Source organism: Otolemur garnettii, unplaced genomic scaffold (genome assembly GCF_000181295.1).
Source record: "Otolemur garnettii isolate 467f Iridium unplaced genomic scaffold, OtoGar3 scaffold00131, whole genome shotgun sequence".
NCBI lineage: Eukaryota > Metazoa > Chordata > Mammalia > Primates > Galagidae > Otolemur > Otolemur garnettii.
In genome coordinates this window covers 1,742,977-1,765,091 of record NW_003852526.1, presented here as the reverse complement: position 1 = coordinate 1,765,091, position 22,115 = coordinate 1,742,977, and the positions used below count along the sequence as shown (strand labels likewise).

At 36.8% G+C, this 22,115-nt stretch overlaps 2 pseudogenes; one reads left to right on the top strand and one right to left on the bottom strand.

Moving 5' to 3' along the window:
* Nucleotides 1–504: 504 nt before the first annotated feature.
* Nucleotides 505–22,115, top strand: part of LOC100947067 — a 34,852-nt pseudogene continuing 13,241 nt past the window's right edge.
* Nucleotides 6,551–6,679, bottom strand: LOC111727925 (annotated as a pseudogene).

Sequence of the window (22,115 nt, the reverse complement as noted above, 5' to 3'; positions counted from 1 at the left end):
ACAGGTTTTCAGAGAGGTTCTGGGAGGTCTTCAGGGAAAGCAAGACTCTGGTTCCAGGTGACCTCTGAACCAAGACGTGGGCCCAATCCAGAGGGTATAAAACGGAAACCCAGGCCATAACCAAGGCCATTTTACCACAACAAGAGGGCCTGTTCATTGCATATAGCGCATGTATCTTTTCTTTTTCCTTTTCCTTTTTTTTTTTAAGACAGAATCTCACTCTCTGTTGCCCACGTTAGGCACGCACCATGACATCTGCTAATTTTTCTAGTTTTAATAGAGGTGGAAGTGGTCTCACTCTTTCTCAGGCTGGTCTCAAACTCCTGAGCTCTAGTACTTCTCCCGCTTAAGCCTCCGAGAGTGTTAGTCATGAGCCAGCATGGCAAATGTAACTTGACTGTAAACCTATCTCTTGTTATTGTTTTTTAAATCTGTATTTCTTTTCCTCAATACACTTTGCTTCAGCTTTTCTTTGCGTTTTCTCTTTCCAGCCAGCGTCGAGCGATGGGCATCTCTCGGGACAACTGGCACAAGCGAGGCAAGACCGGGGGCAAGAGAAAGCCCTACCACAACAAGCGGAAGTATGATTGGGACGCCCCGCAGCTAACACTAAGATTGGCCCCTGCTGAATACCTACCATCCATGTTCAGGGAGGTAACAAGACATACTGTGCCCTGAGGCTGGACGTGGGAAACTTCTCGTGGGGCTCAGAGTGTTGTACTAGGAAAACAAGGATCATTGATGTTCTCTACAATGCATCCAATGAGCTGGCTCATACCAAGATCTTGGTGAAGAACTGCATTGTGCTTATTGACAGTGATACAGGACAGGTGGCCCCCAGCCAGCTCAGCCCAGCTGGGCTGGAGGACCCGCTGCCTCTGCCTTGGCAGTGTTGGTGTGGCGGCAGCCGGCAGGGGAACCAGCGGGCTGGAGCTTAGGCAAGGGGGGAGCCTCCCACCCCCACCGGAGGCTCCAGTAGCCAAAGGGACCAGACAACTGCTGGGGAGACACCTGCGCCTTGGTGTCTCCTTCCCCTTTACACTTATGACTAAATACAGAACCCCCATTTCCTATGCCTAGGCAAATTTCATGTAAGTTTCCTAGGCCTCAGTTCTGTGAATGGACTGTGTCCATTCATTATTACATTCATTCACCTTGCCCCAGAGGAAGGAACTATGTCCATTCATTAGTACATTCATTCCCCTACCCCAGGGGAAGAGACTGTGTCCATTCATTTCCTGGTCTCATATAGAAGGCCATGCACCTATATATACCGCTAGATGGAGAGAGACAGAAAGATAAAAACAGAGAGAGCTTTTCTCTCCTGACTTGGGTTTTCTCTCCCTACCAGAAACTTTAGTGTTTTTGTATTCTTTTCTGTAAATAAATTCTGTCTTACCACTGATCTGTGGTCTGTGGATTTATTCTTCAAATCACCAAGACCAAGAACCTGAAAGTCTGGTATCAATAGCACACCATACCGACAGTGGTAGGAGTCCCATTATGCACTGCCTCTGGGCGGCAAGAAAGGAGAAAAGCTGACCCCAGAAGAAGAAGAGATTTTAAACAAAATTCAAAAAAATTCAGAATAAATATGATGAAAGGAAAAAGAACAAATAAGCAGTCTTCTGGAGGAGCAGTTCCGGCAGGGCAAGCTGCTTGCCTGCATTGCATCAAGACCAGGCCAGTGCAGCCGAGCAGATGGTTATGTGCTAGGGGGCAAAGAGCTGGAGTTCTGTCTCAGGAAAATCAAGCCCGGAAAGGCCAATATTTCTTCCTCTCTCCTATCTTTTTTTGTTTTGTTGCAGTTGTCATTGGTTAGCTGGCCCTGGGTTTGAACCCGCCAGCCTTCACACACGTGGCTGGCGCTGTAACCACTGTGGTACAGGCAAGAAGCCTTCCTCTCTTCTGTCGTGGTTCTTGTAATAAACCTTCATTATTCCAGAAAAAAAAAAAAACTTTGCTTCACCTTTGCCTTGCTTTGGTGGGTCTGATCATTCTTCAGCCAAAGGCACATTAAGATTCAGGAACTCTGACAACTGCCTGAACCCCCACAAAAGATCTAAATAATATCATAAACTATATCAGATTATTTCTCTACTTTTGTTAAAAAATAATAGTGGCAGTAAGATTTTTGATACAAACACAACTTATATAGTTTAGATTGTATCCATTTTACTTTTAAGAATGGCATTTAGAGGGTTTTAAATCAAGTTCCAAATATTTATATAAAAGAAATAGCTATGATATTGTCTCTTCTCCTAATATGATAACCTGAATCACAGATAATACCATTTCAGGCAAATGTCAATTGAAAGATAGTTCAATTTATATAAACAAAATTTTACTCACCCACACAATTACTAGAATCTCAATTACTACAACATTCTTTCTTTTAATTAGTTTTTAAATTATAAATTTTTATTATTACCATCATTTGCAAAAAAAAAAAAAGAATAAATCTTGAATTATAATAGCTTTATAAGGCACCCCCTGTCTTTCAATATTTAAGTCCCAAACCCACTTCAGAATTAATTGGGTCTTATAAAAGAACTTTGCAGAAGTTATTTTTTCAAAATATAGAAGAAATAACGTAATGAAGTGAAAATGTATGTTTGAATCAATTAGAGAATATATGAATATTAATACATCATAACCAACCCATAGAAAAATTAAAACTTTATCTGTAACTTGTGTGGTAAATATGTTATGAATTTTATTAAACCAATTTTACAAGACATTTCATGGCTAACAACAAATTAACTATCAAACTTTCATCTCTTCACATCATAGAAAGTTTCTTTCTTACTCAGTCTGATTCTGGTATTAATTGTCCTTACGTAAGCAAGTTTCCTCTCTGTGATAATTCAAGGACCCGGGGTTCTTTTATTCTGTCTCTTCATCTCGTAAGGTCTGGGAATTCCTCCACCTATGATTGGCAAATGGGGAAAAGCAGAGGGCAGAAGGGCACGTCTACACACTTTGTAAATATCTTGGCCCAGAAGCAACAGCAGTACATATCACTGGAACTCACCGTCCACAGACAACTGAGTACACAGCCCCCGGAGTCACAAGAAAAGGTGGAAAATGTAATCCCCAGCTAGCTAGACAGCCACTTCACAGTAATAACTCAACACCGCAGAAGGAAAACACAAATTTTGGTGGATACATCATCATATCTACCTCGCTAGCATTTATACTAATCTTTTGTTAATATTTGCTTACTTCGTGGCAGACATTATTGGATGTGCTAAATAGACACATACGTAACATAACAATCCTATGGAATAAGAACTTTTTTTTTTTTAGCTATTTTCCACAGAAGAAAACCCACACAGGGGCTGTTCCAGAATATTATTTACAAAAGGATTTTCCTTTGATAGAAATTGAATCTTATCCTAACTTTTCATAAGAAATAATAAATATCAGTGACATAAAATCTCAAAATGTAATGTGTGTGTAAATGTAAATCACGAAATAAAGATCTTATTTTAAAAAGTGATGTTGGATGTATCACGAAGCAATATATCATGCTTCTTTACAGCCAGTCCCACTTTTTTCACATACAAGTTTATTTCTCGATTAGTAAATGTTTTCAAATACTGCTCCTGACATAAAAACTAGAAATTCCGTTTCTATATCATGTTTCTGTAACATGAAGAGATAACTATCAAACAGAGTGAAGTCTGTTTTCTCTATACGTCAATACTTTTGATTCAAATCATTTTAACCTAAAGATTTTGACAACTTCCGTCATTGTGCTTTAGCTTTGACCAAACTACTTAACGAGTTCCTTGATTCGTTGTTCACTTGATGAATCAGCAGCCTGCTTTTGACCACTAAGACACCATTCTTTTAGAATGACTAAGAATTGTCAAAATTGCTGAAATTATAATCTATAACACACAAGTTAGATACTTAGTACACACACATGCCATTTCTCCTTTCCATTTCTACACATTGGATCTTTCATTCTGCAATTGATCTTGCCAGTCAAATAATCAAACATCAGTCTTTGTAATGTTTGTAATTTTATGGAGTCTTGAATCACTTGGATGGTATTTGGTTACACTCACACAGAGGGGCTGAATCAGATAGGTTGACCATTTTTCTAATAGAACAAACTGTCTGAGTGTAGCAGTCTAGACTGGGGCAGCAGCTTCCTGATGTCATCAGTTCCCCAGGCTCCTATTTTTTTTTAAATTAAATCATAGCTGTGTACATTAATGCATTTGTGGGGTACAATGTGCTGGTTTTATATACAATTTGAAATACTTTCAGCAAACTGGTTAACACAGCCTTCATCAAATCTATTAAGTGTAGAGTATAAATGTCTTAACACAATAATTAAGAAAGTGAGGTGGTTAACCAGGCTCCTATTTTTTTACCCTCACTATCTTACACGTAATCTTTTGTCCTCACGGTTGCAATATTGATCTTATTCTCTCTAGCCATTGTATTTGTCTTCTAGGCAGAAAGCACTGAAAGATGCAAGTGGCAAAAGTGCTTTGTCTTAGCAAGTTTTTACTTTCTAATTAGAAACACCTTGCTGAGGCCTTTCTCTTCATCCCACTGTCCAGTGCGGGGTCACGTAGCCACTTTAGGCTGCAAGTTGAGGCTGCTTTTCCCCAGACACATTATTGCCTTGAAAGAAAAATACAGTTCTCTAAGGAAAAAAGGTGTTCAATTAGCAGTTGCATATTTCATTTTTTGAGAGCTATATCTAACATTTGAACAATTTTTAGTTTTTACTTTTGTTATGACAAAAGCCTATAAACTCTTTTGAGTGAGAATAATCAGTTTTTTAATGTCTTTCAAATTTCTTCAAATATACTACAAAGTTGCTTTTAAGATAGTGTTTGCAGCAATAATATCATTGTCATTTTTAAACCTTTTCCTGAAAATCTAATTTAATTCAGATATCCCTTTGACCCATTAAAAGGTATTGCCCAGAAAAGACTTAATCTTGATTTCTGAGCAAGTTACTATGTCAATCTTTTAATGGATTTTATTGCTTTAAATAGTATTTTCAAATTTTATTAAAATTTTTTTGTAGGTTATATGTTTTATACTGCATGTTTGAAGACCTGCTATGTCCAAATGTTCAAATTTTCACATGGTAAATTAGTTTTCAAATAGAAAAAAGGAAGATTATTGCTTCATAACTGTATTTTTTATTTTGAAATATATATATCCTTTTTGCTTGATTTTTTTTCCTACTTTATTCAAGAAAACAGGGACAAACAAGTTAGTCTCACATTTCATAGAACTATCATGACTGTGTTTTCAAAATATATAAAAAGAGGCAAAGGAGTAGGGTGCCGGCCCCACATGCCAGAGGTGGCGAGTTCAAACCTGGTTCAAACCCAGCCAAAAACTGCAAAAAAAAAAACAAAAAACCCAGATTTAAAAATAGATTCTACTGTGAGAATTTGGGAAAAAAATGTTACTGAAGATGATTGGTATTGGAATATATGCTGAAACTTATAAAGAAGATGCAATTTTGAAACAATCCTAAATTCAGAGTGTGTTCACCAAAGCAGCCTCAATTAACTACACACATAGTAAGCTCTGTTAATAACTCTGGTAAGAAGTGGTAAGAAATTGGGGCTTTACCTCCTTCAACTCTGTATTCTTGAATGTTGCCTTGAGTAAACACACAAAATAAAATAGAAAGGTGGAATTTATTTGATCAATAAGAGATAGTGCTTCTTTTTTCTGGATTATCCTTTGACAATTATTTCTTTCATGAAAATGTACAAATTGGCTTTAACTAACTCCAGGTAAAACCTTAGGAAATACCTCTGGAATTGTTTTTAATTTATGTTTGATTATTCTTAAAAAACAGGAAAAGAATTGTGTTCCTTGATTAGCAGCTTATCTTCAGAGTCAATTCTTTGTAGATTCTCTCAAAGATTTTTACTTATAGCCAATATTTAATATTCTCTGTTAGATTAGGAAAGACTTGTAGAACGATGAGAACCTTCCAACTTGGTCATTTCACTTTGGTTTAGATGGACTATCCACTATTGTGCATGATTATCCACATAGATGAAAATGTGGACTTACTAGCTAGTTTTCCTACATCTATTCATGTGGACATCAATAGAAAGACAGTCATACCGTTTATTAAGTGTTTTCAATACGTCCAGCTCTGTGGTATCATGCAGCACCATTTTCCAGGTAAAGAAACCAAGAATAAGAGAATTACCGTAAAACAACTTGACCAAGGCCTAGCATGCAAGGGGCAGAGCTACTATTTCAGTACAAGCAGAAAATCAATAAAATTTACATCTTATCACTTTAATTTATTAACAAAATTTACAGGAGGCCAAGAAAGGTGAGCAACAAGAAATGTAGATAATGATTTCTAAATCACCTCTATCTTGCTGATTATGTAGTATGAGCTATATTAAGAAAGTTTTATATAATCTTGATCTGAAGTGAAGTAAAAAAAAAGAGAAGAAGAAGAAAAATGAAAGACCTAAAGGGAATGATTATGACAGGGAAAAAGTGCTTGTTTTTGAATTTAATTTTAATTTTTTAAGTAAGCCCTGCAAATGCAAGGCCTCAAAGAACTGGATGAAGACTCAGAGTTGTTCCTCCCCACAGAAATCTTTAGTGAAAGGTGAAAGATTTATATGATTTGTGTTTTTTAATCATGAGGACAAAGGAGGTAATACCATCGCCAATGATTTCAGATTACAATACATTTTTACACTTAGGCACCTGGATTCTAAGACAAATCAGAAAACTGTGCATGATAAAAACTGTTCTGTAGGTAAGAATGTGCATAAGTGTAGAACAAGAGCTTTTCTTGGTGACTTTGCCAGTGCTGTCAGGACTCTGCAGGCAGGATAGGGTGGCAAGAAAGGGAAGTAGCATAATAAGAAGGAACTGTGTCAATTTTACAAGCTAAAGAGAAGTTGTTCTATTTGCTGATTCTCAGAAGTCCAGATATTATCTTAGAAAGTTCTAAGAATAGTTCTGAGACACAAATAACATTGGAAAGTAGCCAGGCCTATAATGTGTGTGTGTGCCTATGTGTGGCACCAGGGATTGTTTCAGAGTCCTTCATCTTAAGTAGCAGTTGAAGCTGGTAGGCAGGCAGCTTGTCTGCCAGTAACTTTTGTTGCATTGCAACCTTAGCCTGGGGAAGCATTTAATTTTAGAAGACTGGGTTATTTTCCCACGGTAAGGAGAAAGAAAAATGGAAAGCTTTGTGCCTTGGGTTGTTTGCTTAGATGAGGGACTGTGACATCAATGCCCGTTTGACTTAACTGCCTCCTCTCTGACTCTGACCTCCAAGTTGGGATTCATCAGCACGACCAGTAAAATACAAAACACACGTAGCAGAAAGACTAGAGACTGAGTTCATATTTTCCACATATAGAAAAATAAACGAGACTTGCCAGGATGTATGCAAAAATTTTGTTTCAATAATATTTAAAATCTTCTATTTTTCTATTCTTAGGCAATCTGACAGGAAGTTATGTAGTAAAGCAACCAGGAAAAAAGATATGTGACCCTAAGGCAAGAATTGTGAAGAAACATTTTTGAGTTCTGCACTGGAAATGACTGAGTGACTTACTTGGAAATTCCAGTTTAGATTGAATTAAAGGATTAACTAAAGAGGAGTAATTGAATTTATTTAAAACTTAGGTCACTTAGTAATTTAGTTCAGTGAACAATTTTTCCTAAGGTTCTCCTTCTATGTCACTTATGAGATCAGAATAATAAAATTCAATAACGTCTATGTTGTCCAATGAGGTTGTCATTTGCCACATGTAACAATTAATTTGAATCTCTGTAATATTTTTAAATAGTAATAAATTAACTTGAATTTTAATTAAGTAAAATCAATGAAAATGTCAGACCAAATTCCTCAGTCGCACAGACCACCTCTCAGATGTTTTATAGCCCCATGTAGCTAGTGGCTATCTTGTTGGAGAGCCAAGAAGAGAGATCATTTCTTTTCTTGCTGAAAGGACAATCGGACTGAAATAGTGAAAACAGCAACACAGAGGAGGAAACTTGGTTTATTAGATCATCAATTTATTTATCCGTGATGCGGTTTCAATTTTTAAGACACAACAACACTTTCTGCTTTGTGCCATAGTTGTTAGTATTAAAGGTTGTGCTCTGCCTTGTGAGAGGGTTTAGAAGCCTGACTCTGAAAACAGAAAGGCCTGGGTTTGAATGCAAGTCTGCTATTTACTAGCTGTGTGATTTGGGCAAACTACTTCATTGTCTAAACATAAGTTCCTGTCGATTGAGATCATCACACCCACCGCACAGAAGTGTTGGAAGAATTAAAGACTTATCTGAAAAAGATACAAGTCAAATACTTTACACAGCACATGGAGCCCATTCAATAATAAGTACAAAGTTAAGTTTTTCAGAATGTGAGCTACCGATCATACCCAAGTCTAACTTCCATATTACAAATTAACTTTCATAAATTCCATAAACTAAAAATTGCTCCCAAATGCAGAAATAATAGTAATAATCTTCACTGGTATTATTATTCAAGAAGAAGATATTCCGATGATTGGATTTACCCATTCATCAAATATTCTTTTTCTCAACACTTTACTGATTATCAGTATTTTAAACAATGCTTATCTCAAAGGTTACCTCAGTTCCTTTACCTGAGAAGGAATTAACAAATAAGTATGAAATGAACATTAAAACAAATAGAGTGAAATTTTGTTATTTTAATTTCACTTTTAAGTGGGTAAACTCTCTCCTTGCCACATACTGAGGAATAATAGGTTTTTCCATTCTACACTTAAGGAATAATAGGTTTTTCCATTGCACGATTCAATTGTGAAAAGTTCCATGGCCACAAAAGTTAAATTTTAAATTGGTGCAAAGATGGAGTTATTTTATTTCTAAACACTCCCATATAAGCACACTAAATTTACCTCACAGAAAGCCCTTCAATGGTTTTAAATTCTGTTTAGAAAAGGCAAAACTTGAAAAGGAAAGATTTCCTTTTATTGGTTGGTTTGTGGTTTTCCCACCATATGTGTGGATTCTTTAGAGAGGGTATTTAAACTTTATGCTCTATACTTTCAGTCTCATTTTAATCTATAAATCTTTTATGCTGTGCACACTTTAATAACCATATTGAAATGTGTGTGTGTGTGTGTGCATATGACTTAAGGCAATGAAGTATATAAAAGACTTTAAAGATTGAAAGAAGTGAATATCTGTGTAGTAAAAAAATTTAATATGTGGTTTGTGTAGAAAAAATACTTGAAAAAGAGGATAAAAGCTGCTTTCGTATATAGAATTATATTATTAGAAAATAGGTACAAATAACTTGGTAGAGTATAATTTTTAAAAATACTGCTTTTTTTTTCCTTGAAGGTTAGTATGTTTTTCAGAAAAGAAAGAGATATCTGATGTGTTAAGCAATTCAAGGTTTGTAGCTTGACCACCATGGAGATGAATATTAGTAAGTTGTCCTGGTTTGACACATTGAGCACACCCTTGTTTATCATCCCAAGAAACAGTTGAAAGATGACTATTACAGTGAAGGTTGCTTACAGTTTTCCTGGGCCATTATTTTCATCCTTACATTAGGTGTTATTAACTTAAATAAATTTTGTCTTTCTCCAGTTTTCAACCAGTTTATATTTACGTATTTTATAACGACAGCACTTTTTCTTTTCATTTTTTATTTGCATGGAATTAGGGGGTGCAAGTGGTTTTCTGGTACATGATGAATTGCACAGTGGAGTGGTCTAAGTCTTTCATACACTTGTCCCCTGAGTAGCATATAGTGTACCCAAAAGGTACTTTTTCATCCTACACCCTTCTGCCCTTTCAGAGTCTCCAGTTCTACTAAGTCACTCTTGTATGACCATGCGCACCCATTCCTTAGCTCCCACTTATAAGTGAGCAAATGTAGTACTTGATTTTTTTTCTTTCCGGGTTCCTTCACTTAGAATGATGGCCTCCAATTCCCTTGGGTTGCTACAAAATACATTATTTCATTGTTTGTAATGCTTGAATACTACTCCGTGGTGTGTGTGTGTGTCCCACGATTTCTTTATCCACTCATCAGCTGGTAGGCACTGAGGTTCCATAGTTTTGCAATTGTGAATTGTGCTGTGATAATCATATGGGTGCCTGTACCTTTTAAATAAAATCTACTCTCTGAGTAGATTCCCAGTGGGATTGTTGGATGGAATGAGAGATTTGCTTTTAGTTCTTTGAGAAAATCTCCATACTGCTTTCCATAGACATTGTGCTAATTTATATTTCCATCCATAGTGTATAAGCATTCCCTTTTCACTGTGTCTGTTCTAATATCTATTGTTTTTTTACTTTTTCATAATGGCCATTCTGATAGGGGTAAGGTGGTATTTGATTGTGGTTTTAATCATTCCCTGATGATTAGTGGTATTAAACATTTTTACCTATGTTTGTGGGCCATTTGTATATCTTCTTTTGAAAAATGGTCTTGTCTTTTGCCCAATTTTTACTTGGGGTTATTTGTTTTTTTCTTGTTGACTTGTTTGTAGATTCCAAGTCTTAGTCCTTCCTTTGTCAAATGTAGAATTTTCAAGTATTTTCTCAGCTTCTGTAGCTTTTTTATTTACTCTGTCGATTGCTTCTTTTGCTGTGAAGAAATGCTTTAGTTTAATTAAGTTCCATTAATTTATTTTTGTTTTTGTTTCATTTGCTTTTGGGGGCCTTAGTCATCAATGCTTTGCCTAATTCAGTATAAAGAAGAGTTTTTTTCCTAAGTTTTCCTCTAGAATGTTTTGTGTCAGGTTGTAACATTTAAGTATCCATCTTCAGTGAATTTTGTGTTTGATGAGCGATAGCAATCCAATTTCAGTCTTCTGCATGTGACGCTCCAGTTTTTCTATTGAATATGGGATTCTTTACCCAGTGTATGTTTTTGTCTGCTTGTTACAGATTAGTTAGTTTTAGGTATATGGTTTTATTTATGGGTTTCTGGGTTCTCTAACCTGTTCTCTTGATCTGTGTGTCTACTTTTACAGCAGTACCACGCTGCTTTGGTTACTATAGCCTCATAGTACAATTTAAAGTCAGGTAATGTGGCTGGGCACTTGTAGCTCAAGTGGCTAAGGCTCCAGCCACATACACCAGAGCTGGAAGGTTTGAATCCAGCCTGGGCCTGCCAAACAATAATGACAACTACAACCAAAAAATAGCCAGGCATTGTAGGCCTGTAGTCCCAGCTACTTGGGAGGCTGAAGCAAGAGAATCACTTAAGCCCAGGAGTTGGAGGTTGCTGTGAGCTGTAATGCCATAGCACTCTACCCAGGGTGACAGCTTGAGGTTCTGCTCTCTAAATAAATAAATAATAAAAATAAAGTCAGGTAATGTGACTCAACATTTCTTCTTTTTCCTTAGGATTGCTTTGGCAATTGCTTTGGCTATTCAGGCTCTTTTTCAGTTCCATATAAAATTTAGAATTTTTTTCTAATTCTGCGAAATATTGCTTCACTATTTTGATAGGGAGTGCACTGAATATGTATATTACTGTATAGCCACTTTAATATATTGATTCTTTCAATTCATGAGTATGGGGCATTTTTTCCATTTGGTTGTGTCAACAGTGACTCTTTTCAACAGTATTTTATAGTTCCCCTTGTAGGGATATTTTGCCTCCTTGGGTAAGTATATTTCTAGGTATTCTAATTTCACAGCTATTGGCCAAGTGCAGTGACTCACACCTCTAATTCTAACACTCTGGGAGGCTGAGGCAGGAGGATCACATGAAGTCAAGAGTTTGAGACCAGCATGAGCAAAGTGAGACCCCACACCTGCTAAAAATATGTTGCAGTTAACAAATGGTATTGAGTTATCTCTTTGATTCTCAGCTGGATTGTTATTATGGGTAGAAATGGCACTGATTCATGCATATTAATTTTGTAACCTAAGACTTTACTAGACCTTTAGGCTTTTCTAGGTATACAGCCATATCATTCAAAAATAGGGATAGTTGGAACTCCTCCTTTCCTATATGATGCCCTTTATTTCTGACTTTTGCCTGATAGCTCTTACTAGGACTTCCAGTGCTGTGTTGAATAGAAGTGACAAAACTGGGTGTCCTTGTCTCGTTTCAATTCTTCAAAGGAATGCTTTCAACTTTACTCCATTCAGTATGATATTGGCTGTATATGAAGTTTGTCTTATATGACTTTTGTTATTTTGAGCTCTGTTTCTTCTATAACTAGTTTGTTACGGATTTTTGTCATGAAGTGTGCTAGATTTTATTAAATGCCTTTTCTGCATCGATTGAGATGACCACGCAGCTTTTGGGTTTTATTCTGTTTTTGTGGTAAATCACATTTATTGATTTGTATATATTGGAGCATCCTTACATCCCTGAGATGAAATTCAATTGATTATGATGATTTTTTCTTTTTGATGTGCTGTTGGATTTGATTTGCTAGTACTTTGTTGAGGACTTTTGCTTCTATGTTCATGAGGAATACTATGCTGTAGTTTTCCTTTTTTGCTGTGATACTGGCTTCATAGAATGAATTCGTGAGAATTCCCTTCTCTCCAAGCTATGAGAAAGTTTCACTAGGAAAGATCCTGGTTCTTTGTAGGTCTAACAGAGTTCAGATGCAAAACCATCTGGTTTGGGACTGTTTTTTGTTGTTGTATTTGTTGGGAGGTTTTTTATTACTGATTTAATCCTGTTACTTTATATTGGTCTGGTCAGAATTCTTATTTCTTCATGATTCAAACTTGGAAGGTTATGTGTTTCCAAAAATGTACCCATTTCTTCTAAATTTTCTAATTTGTGTGCATAGAGGTGTTTCTAATACTCTTTGATAGTCTTTTATATGTCTGAGGTATCATTGTAACATCTCCTTTTTCATTTCTTGTTGAGCTTATTTGAATCCTCTTTCTTCTTTTCTTGGTTAATCTATCTAGTGCTTTGTTAATTTTGTTTGTATTTGAAAAGTGTATCTTCTTTAGTTTCAATTTCATTTAGTTCTGCTCTAATTTTTGTTCTTCTTATCTCCTGATGGCTTTGGGTCAGTTTGTTGCTGTTTTCCTAGTTCTATGAGGTAAGACGCTGGGTTGTTAATTTGTTATCTTTCTTTCTTTCTCATGTAGACTTTTAGTGCTATGAGTTTCCCTTTTATCACCACTTTCATTGTATTGAGGGCATTTCAATAGCTTGTTTTACCATTGTTATTCAATAAAAATTTTTCTTTCCATATTGATTTTATCATTGACCCAAAGATAATTCAGCAGCAGATTATCTGTGTAGTTTTGAGAGTTTCTCTAGGAATTAATTTCCACTGTGGTCTGAGAAGATACATGATATGATTTCACTTTTTAAAAATTTGCTGAGTACAGATTTTTAACAAGTATTTTGGCTCTTTGTTCCCAGGTCATAATTCAAGTCCTATTCTAAACATTTTGCCTGTTTTTTAAAAAGGCAATGGAAAGAAACATCATAAACCTTTGTTATTTGACTGTCTTTTCAAAAACTATACTGAAAAACTGAAAGAAAATAAAAAACACATAAAAAATTTATTCTTCATAGATTAAAACTGCATAGGAGAAAGAAAGCAATTCATTAAGTATAACCAGCTATTGGACATCATTTGTATCCCAACACCTGGTGTTAAACTTTGTACTCTATACACTGATATATAATAAAGCATTCTAGCAGATCAAAAGATAGTCCAGAAAAGGAAATAAGATGTGAATTCAAGCTACTAAAAGGTGAAAACTGTTGTAGTGGTTCCTTTGAGGGAGATATTTCTGGGTGGAAGAATAAAAAAGAGACTGCAAAGGAAGTAGAACTTGTGCTTGAAAAACAAGAGGCTAAAGGGAGAGAGTATTACAGAGAAATCTGGATGTGGTAAGCCCAAGGCGTGCATTTGGTACATAAAATATTTCAGTTTGGTTGGAATATAGGATGTGAACAGGAGAATCTTTGGAGATAATTGGGCAAATGTTCATTGTGTGATATTATAGAAAACCCAAATGCCAAAAGCTGGATCCAATGGACATTGGCACTGTAACATCATTTTGATGGCAGGACCAACAGAAGCATTGTTTTGGAAAGACTAGGGAAAATATTGGTATAAGAATAGATGAGATATAGAATCCAGTTGGTTGATTCTGCAATAGCCCAGAGACAGGATGGGGAGCCCCTACACCAAAGGACAACAGTGATAACATTGAGGTCTATGGGAGAGGTGCTCTAGATGCAGAGTCCGTGGTACCTGACAAACAGGTGTAGGTATCGAGAGAGAGAGAGAGAGAGAGAGGCCAAGGAAATCTGAAAATGTGGGACTGGAGTTCAGGAAAGGATAGTAGTATTAAAGGAATTGGAGAATTCTGGAATGTCAAATATTTGGGGATAGATTGGTGTGTCAAAATGATGAGTTTAATATATATTTTTTTTGAGACAGAGCCTCAAGCTGTCCCCCTGGGTAGAGTGCCGTGGCATTACAGCTCACAGCAACCTCAACTCCTGGGCTCAAGCGAGTCTCCTGCCTCAGCCTCCCAGGTAGCTGGGACTACAGGCACCCGCCACAACGCCTGGCCATTTTTTGATTGGCGCCTTAGCCTGTTGAGCTATAGGTGCTGAGCCGAGTTTAATATTGATTTATACTTTTCAGAAACATTTATTAGTATTTGATTATGTGCCAGAAACTGTGCTAAGTGCTGTAGATAAAATGATAAGTATAAACAGATAGATAATAGTATATTGAGGAAGACGTCTATGCTGTTGGACAATACAAAAAAAATACAAACTTAAAAGTATAACAAATGTCAGAAATACTATAAAAGGTAGGTACCTAATTACAATGGATACTGCAATAAAAAAAGTGCTTCCAGGTGTAGTTCTTCCTCCACTAAAATGACGCTTTAACTGAAATCTGAAGGACAACTAGAGGGAGTCAAATAGAAGAAGGGGAATAAAAGACCTTCTAAAACAGAGGTGGTATGTGTGCTGTAAAAACAACCACCGTCACCACCATAGCACCATGTGGAGAGGGGAAGGGGATGGTTGTGTTAGAAATGGAAAAATGACCATGAGGCTACAGCAAAGGGTGAAGGAAGGGAAAGTTTGACCCTAGACAAGAGAGACAAGAGAGTTAGACCATGCAGGTCCTTATAGCTGGTGTTAAAGGGTCCATCACCCAAAGAGCAATAGGATGATACTGAACAATTTTAAGTGTGACAGTATCATAATCAGAGGATAACGTGGTAATATAGACCAGCGTCATGGTGGGAAACAGGGGGAAAGTGAACCTGTTTAAGAATATTTCAGAGGTAGAAGAGTAGCATTTCATGATGCTACTGGAAATTGTACATTAGAGAGAAGAAAGAGCCAGGGTAACTTCCATATTTTTGCGTGGCCCAAGAAGATGGATGAGATGGAATTCAATGTAAAAGGCCCATATAAGAAGAGAAAACTAGGAGTTGAGTTTTGAACATATGTAATTTAAGGTATCAAGAGGATTTCCAAATAGATATGCCCATAGCGATTACAAATGAAAACTAAATATCTCTGAGGTTGGTAAAATGTGAAGATAAACACTTGAAAGTCATTGGAAAGAAAGTTGAAGCCAATAGCACAGATGAAACACTAGGCAAAATTTTAAGAAATATCCACGTAAATTTACTTTTGTTGTGATTGACAAAGAGATTTCTTCATAAAATCTTTTCCCAGACCAATATCATCAACTATTTTTCTCATTTTTTTAAACATTTTATTGTTTTGTGTGTTAGAGTTTAATCTTTTATCTATTATGAGTCAATTTTTTTTTTTTTTTTTTTTTTTTTTGGCAGTTTTTGGCCGGGCCTAGGCTTGAATGAACCTGCCACCTCTGGTATACGGAGCTGCCGCCCTACTCCTTTGAGCCACATGTGGCTCCCAATTATTATGAGTCAATTTTTATAAGTGGAGAGAGGTGCAGGTCCAGTTTTAGTCTTTTCCATGTGGATAGACAGTTGTTCCAGGATCATTTATTGAATAGGATTCTTTTCACCAGTGTATGCTTTTGTCTGGTTCAATCACATTTATAAGATGTGGAATTAACCCAATTGCCCATTAACCCATGAGTGGACTAAACAGGAACTTCACATCTTTTGTTGAAGAACATTCTCCTTAGTAAAGGAATTCCACAAGAATGGAAAAGCAAGTATGCAATACCAATAGGAAACTAATAGATGAACAATTAAAGGGGAGAGGAAGGGGAGGGAGATGACTGATAAGCTCATTATATGGCACACCTCCTGGGTGAAGAGTTCAACTGTAGCTTGGACCTTACCTAACAAACACCAACAATGTAACCTAATTGTATCCTCATATTCATCTGAAATTAAATAAAAAACCTGAGGTGGGGGTGGTGTTAGAAAAAAATAAATAAATACCCATGTGAGAAAAGAGAAGGCAGACATTCCTGAGAAGCTGGTGGGGAGGAAAACCAGAGAAATACGAGTAGAATCTGAGTACTGAAGCAGTCTGGAGTTTTATGAAGACTTAAATGAAGAAGTACATATTACTTATGTATAAGATCAGTTACTTATTTAATGATATGAACAGAATTAAGATAAACAAGCATTGTCTTTGGTGGCCTCTAGACTTCCTCTCCCACCACTCACACGCACACACACACACACACACACACACACACATACATGCCAGTCCCCTGCTGTGTTATGGAAGTATGAGGTAAAGGGTTGTGAAACTTACTTTTTATTATCTTCAGTAATAGGTGTGTATTTAGACAAATAGGTGTGTGTTTAACAGTTTCTTATTATATTGATGGAGAGCTGAAAACTATAAATAAGTGAAGAGTTACCTCTAGCATCAAATGTTAAAAAACTATAGCTATTGTTTGAACTGAACTGGTTGAGATATTGTGGCATGCAGCCAGTTTAACTCAACAATGGATGGTGGCAGCAACGTAGCAACAAAGTCACTGGGCTACATGAAAACTATAAAAGGATATTTGCTGTATTGTTCTTGCCCTTGGAATGCTCCTTCCTTCCTTTCCTGTTGTCGCAATAGGATGTCAGCTTAAATTTACTGTCATTATTGTCACTGGGCCAACGAGTATTATGAAACGTGGTAGGCGTTTAACATTATGTGAGTCCAGGAGCAGGGGTCTGAAGTGTGACTCCTCCACAGAGGTTATCGGGATGGCTGAGTGTTCTTGAATACAAATGTGACGGTAAAGTGTTTCTTTTCTTCCCCCAAGTGAAGTGCAACCTTCAGAATTACTTCGTATCCCTTGGATGGCCTTTAAGGAACAGAATTTGCTTTCTCACACATTTTCAAAACTTAGTCGGCAGATTTAGATAGCATGCTGAGATTCCATTGGAATCTTTCTAAAAATAATAACAATACAGATTTATTTTCCTAGGAAACAAGTGCAAGATAGAGTTTCTTAACTGCAGCCCTAGTGACGCTTTGGAAGATCATTCTGTGCTGTGGGGGCTCATATCATATTGCATGGTATTTACCAGTGCCCCTGGCTTCTCTCCTCTAGTTTCTAGTCATATTCCCCATTCCCACAAGAAGTGATAGTCAAAAATTTCTCCAGACATTGACAAATGTCCTTGATGGAATGAGGAGGGCAAAATCACCCCATTCTGAGAACCACTGGCCTAATAGAAGTACCTCATTGTAAATCAAAAATGAATAGAATATGCAAAATATACTGCATAATCATTATTTAAATTCCCCACTGTACTTTCTGTCATTATGTAATATAATTGTGCCTAAAGAATAAATGCAAGCCACTAAATAGTAAAATCATCTACTTAGAGTAATAATTTTCAAATCTTTCTTAACATAATGAAAAATGAGGTAAACTCTCTGAAGTGTGGTTTGAACCTTTTTCAGTGTTTTCAATTTTGCGTACCAGTTTTATGTATTTATTTATTCATTCATTCATTCAATAAGTATTTCCTTCCACGCTTCAGGCATTAGGGGCTGAGAATAAAATAATGAGTGAGATCAGCAAGGTTGCCGCTGCTCTGATGGAGTTCAGTTCTAATGGAGGAAGACACGGGGCACAGATAACATTCCATTAGGCACAGGATCCACACGGTTCTGTGTGACTGAGCAGGAAATGGACAAATGATGCCGGCCTGATTTTGCAAATACAGTTTTCTCAGGACACAGCCATACTCGTTTATTTACATGTTGCCTATTGCTACTTTCCTGCTGCAACACAAGGTCAATTAGCTGTGACAGAGAACTTATGGCTTGCCAAGCCTGAAATATTTGTTACCTAGGACTTTAAGAATAAGTTTGTAGACTCTGTAATAGAGTGAGATTGAGTGGTTGCTTTTGTTCAAGTAATTGGAGACTAAGATTCTGCAGAGATGGCATTTAAACTGAAAGCTGACTAGGCTTAGAATTAGGCTTAGGCTGAATTAGGCTTAAAATGATGAAGGGGAGGAGAAGACAAAGGAGAAGCTGAAACAGAACCCTCATGGCAAGAATGAGCTAGTGTGGTCGAGGAATGGTCAGAGATGAGAGATGAGTGGTACTGGGGGCCAGATCACGTCTACCCGAGAGGAGATAGGAAGTTGAGTAAGATTTGAAAATTGTGTGTGATGTGACCTACATTACATTTTGTCATGAATAATATGGTTGTTCTGATGAGAACAGGACATAAGAAGGCAAAGGAGATTAATTAGGAGGCCAGTGATCAAGCCAAGAGATGATGATCCCTTGGAATTCCACCATTTATACTGAAGCTGGAGAGAGAGAATGAATTTGGGATACATCATGCAGGTAGAATTTACATGATTTTTCAGTAAGGTAGATGTGAAGGATAAAGAAAGAAACAAAGAGAAGAATAACTCCTAGATTTTTGTTTTAAGTATTGGCCTGGATTGCAATGCTTTTTACTAACATGGGTGTCATGAGAGGAAGAGAGTTTGAGAGTCCTGTGATGTCAGGAGCTCTGTTGTGGGTCTGTTAAACATCCATGTGGAAATATCAAGTATTAGCAGATATTTAGGTGCATGATGCTGGAATTGCAGGGAGAAGTCGGAGTTGGAGTTAACTATTTAGAATGGATCTATGCATGGTATTTACGCCCATGAGAGAAGATGAAGTCATTTAAAGACAAGTTTTACATGGAGGAGAGCAGGTCAGTTCCACATTTAGTGGCTGACTGTGGGAGAAGGATGTGGCCCAAGACAACAAGTAGAAACACTTAGTGAAGAAGGGAAATGGGGAAAGTGTGTGGTCCTAGAATGGTCACTGGGTGAACAGAATGTCCCATTGTCTCGTGAGACCAACTGTTTATGATCCCACTTTCCAAAAAGATATTGGGTGAGTACCAAAGGTAAAATCAGTGGAGCGAGGACCACACTCACATCTTATTCATCTAATAAACAGAGATCTTGTAACCATCTGAGGTAGATATTTCGTTTATCCAGTCAGCATCTCTTTGAGGAACTATCTCCTCATTTCCTTCTCACTCCACATGGCTGGAGTGAAACTCTCTAATCAGACCTTCTACCTTATGGCTCCAGTAACTGTTGGGGGGATGAATTAATGATACAAGCCCTCTTGCAGAGTTTCCTTCCATTGTTGAGCACAAGGGTAATAAGCTGTGAGAATGCAGAAAGCCTGGAATTACCAACCGTTAACTTGCTACCAACATAGAACCAACTCTGAGGCAACATGGGAGATGTGTGAACACCCAGAAACTCAGTTGAGCCTGAGTATAAAAGGACAGCTCCTCACCACCCACTCCCCTTCGTTATTTTATTTGTAATGGTTTGAGCTGGCTTTTACCATCTGAAGCCCCAAATTCTAGCAGAATATTGTCTCTTGTTTATCTGCCTACCTCCATTTGGACATAAAAGATGCTCAGTAACTCTTCATTAAATACAATTCCAAAGTGAATGTTTAATAATAATAACATGTCCGGATTTAAAATTAAGCACTAAATTTAGCTAGTCACGATAAAGGTATTAAATGATTTTAAAAGTGTTTTCTCCTTTACTACTGAAAAGAAGTTTCAGTAGTGAAAACATTACTACTGGAACACATTTAGTTTTCTGAGAAAGATAATTTCAACCAAAATTGTTGATCTTTTTAAAATGTCAGTACTTCGGGAAGTAAATCATTTAACTATTTTTTTTTTTTAATTAAGACCACTCTCTCTTATTTTCTGCTCTTCCCTTTATTTTCGGAGTTTGGTGAATGGACAAATACATATTTCTGGACTATGTTCTCCAAGTGATTTTACTTCCCTTGCTGTCTCAAGAAGATACTATGACTTTTACCTTCTTTTTCATTCTTGGTGCTCTTTGAGTCCCAACTCTATAAGTTTGTGTTTAGTCTAAGTGCTAAAAATAATTCCTTAACTGTCTCTAAATTTTGAATACACTTTTCTTTTTTTTCTTCTTTTTTTTAATGACAGTCTCATTCTGTCACTCTGGGTAGAGTGCCATGGCCTCCTGGCTCACAGCAACCCCAAATTCTCGGGCTCCAGCAATCCTCTTGGCTCAGCCTCCTGAGTAGCTGGGACTATAGGTACCTGCCACAATGCCCAGCTAGTTTTTTAGAGACAGGGTCTCCCTCTTGCTCAGGCTAGTCTCAAACTCCTGAGCTCAGGCAATCAGCCTGCCTTTGCCTCCCAGAGTGCTAGGATTATAGGTGTGAACCGCCACACCTGGCCTTTGTGAATACACTTTTAAACTTATAAAAAATAAGTTAAAGTCATTATGATTATTGATATTGCCATTGCTCTTATAATTTTTCTCCTCCTGAATATTCTGTTTAAACTTTTATTGATATTTTTTGTAATTTGAAGTACTACTCTTCTATTGTGGGGATTTTATTGATATTTTTTGTAATTAGAAGTACTACTCTTCTATCATGGGGATAAAATAGTATCTTCAGCTCATCCTTATCTCATTATAATTCCAATGAAAAATCTGGTTTCTACATTAAACTATAAATACAGTGTCCGTTATGTTGGTGATGTTTTTTTCTTTCTGAAATTATTGACACTGTTACGTGTTTTATTACCAAAGGAAAAGTAATCCACCGTTTTCTGGGACTACCTTGAGGACAATGGTAGTGAAATTTTAGCACTGAAATCTTTATTTTTAAGTACCGACCTCCAGAGCCTATAAATGTTATATTATGATTCTACCTACTGGAGTGTCTACACCAGAAATGTCTTTAGCCAGAAATTGTCATGAATTTGGTTTGTAGATATAAACAGGGTGGCCTCCACTGAAATACGTGGCCCCCAACTTCTCTAGTTGACTTTATTCACTGCATGATTCATTTTCTCTACTGCTGTGTCTTTTCTGTTTCATCCAAAGTTATTATTTTGAGTTCTGTTTGTACTTTTTCCTGCCTAACCTGACCCAACTTTGTTTTTTATATGCCTGGCTATTTACCAAATTTACACAGATATAAAAGTTTCCTTTACTCTCAGCATTCCTCTCCAATTTGTTTCCCTATTTGGATCGAGGTAGCATTGTCTGAATACTTATTTTCACACTCTGTGCTTTAATGACTATACTTAACTCCTCTTCTATTTCCCTGTGGATTTTATGATACAAATATTACTGAGACCTCTTTGGAATAAATTTTATCTAGTTTAGTCCATTTCAGACTTCAAGGAAACATTTTTGGTCTCACAGTAATAAGCTTACTTATCAAGTTAAGAATTTCATAGTGGAAGCTGCTATGTATAAAAGAACACGATCTTTTTTATTATTATTAAATCATAGCTGTGTACATTAATGCAATCATGGGGTACAGTGTGCTGGTTTTATATACAATTTGAAATATTTTCACCAAACTGGTTAACATAGCCTTCATGACATTTTTCTAGTTGTTGTGTTAAGACATTTATATTCTACATTTAGAAAGATTCACAATCTTAAAATATATAAGCCTAAGAATATTCTCCTCTGACTGGGCAAGGAGGCTCATGTCTGTAATCCTAGCACTTTGGGAGGCTGAGGCAGGTGGATGGCTTGAGCTCATGAGTTCAAGACAAGCCTGAGGCTCGGCGCCTATAGCTCAACCGGCTAAGGCGCCAGCCACGTACACCTAAGGTGGCGGGTTCGAATCCCCAGCCCGGACCCGC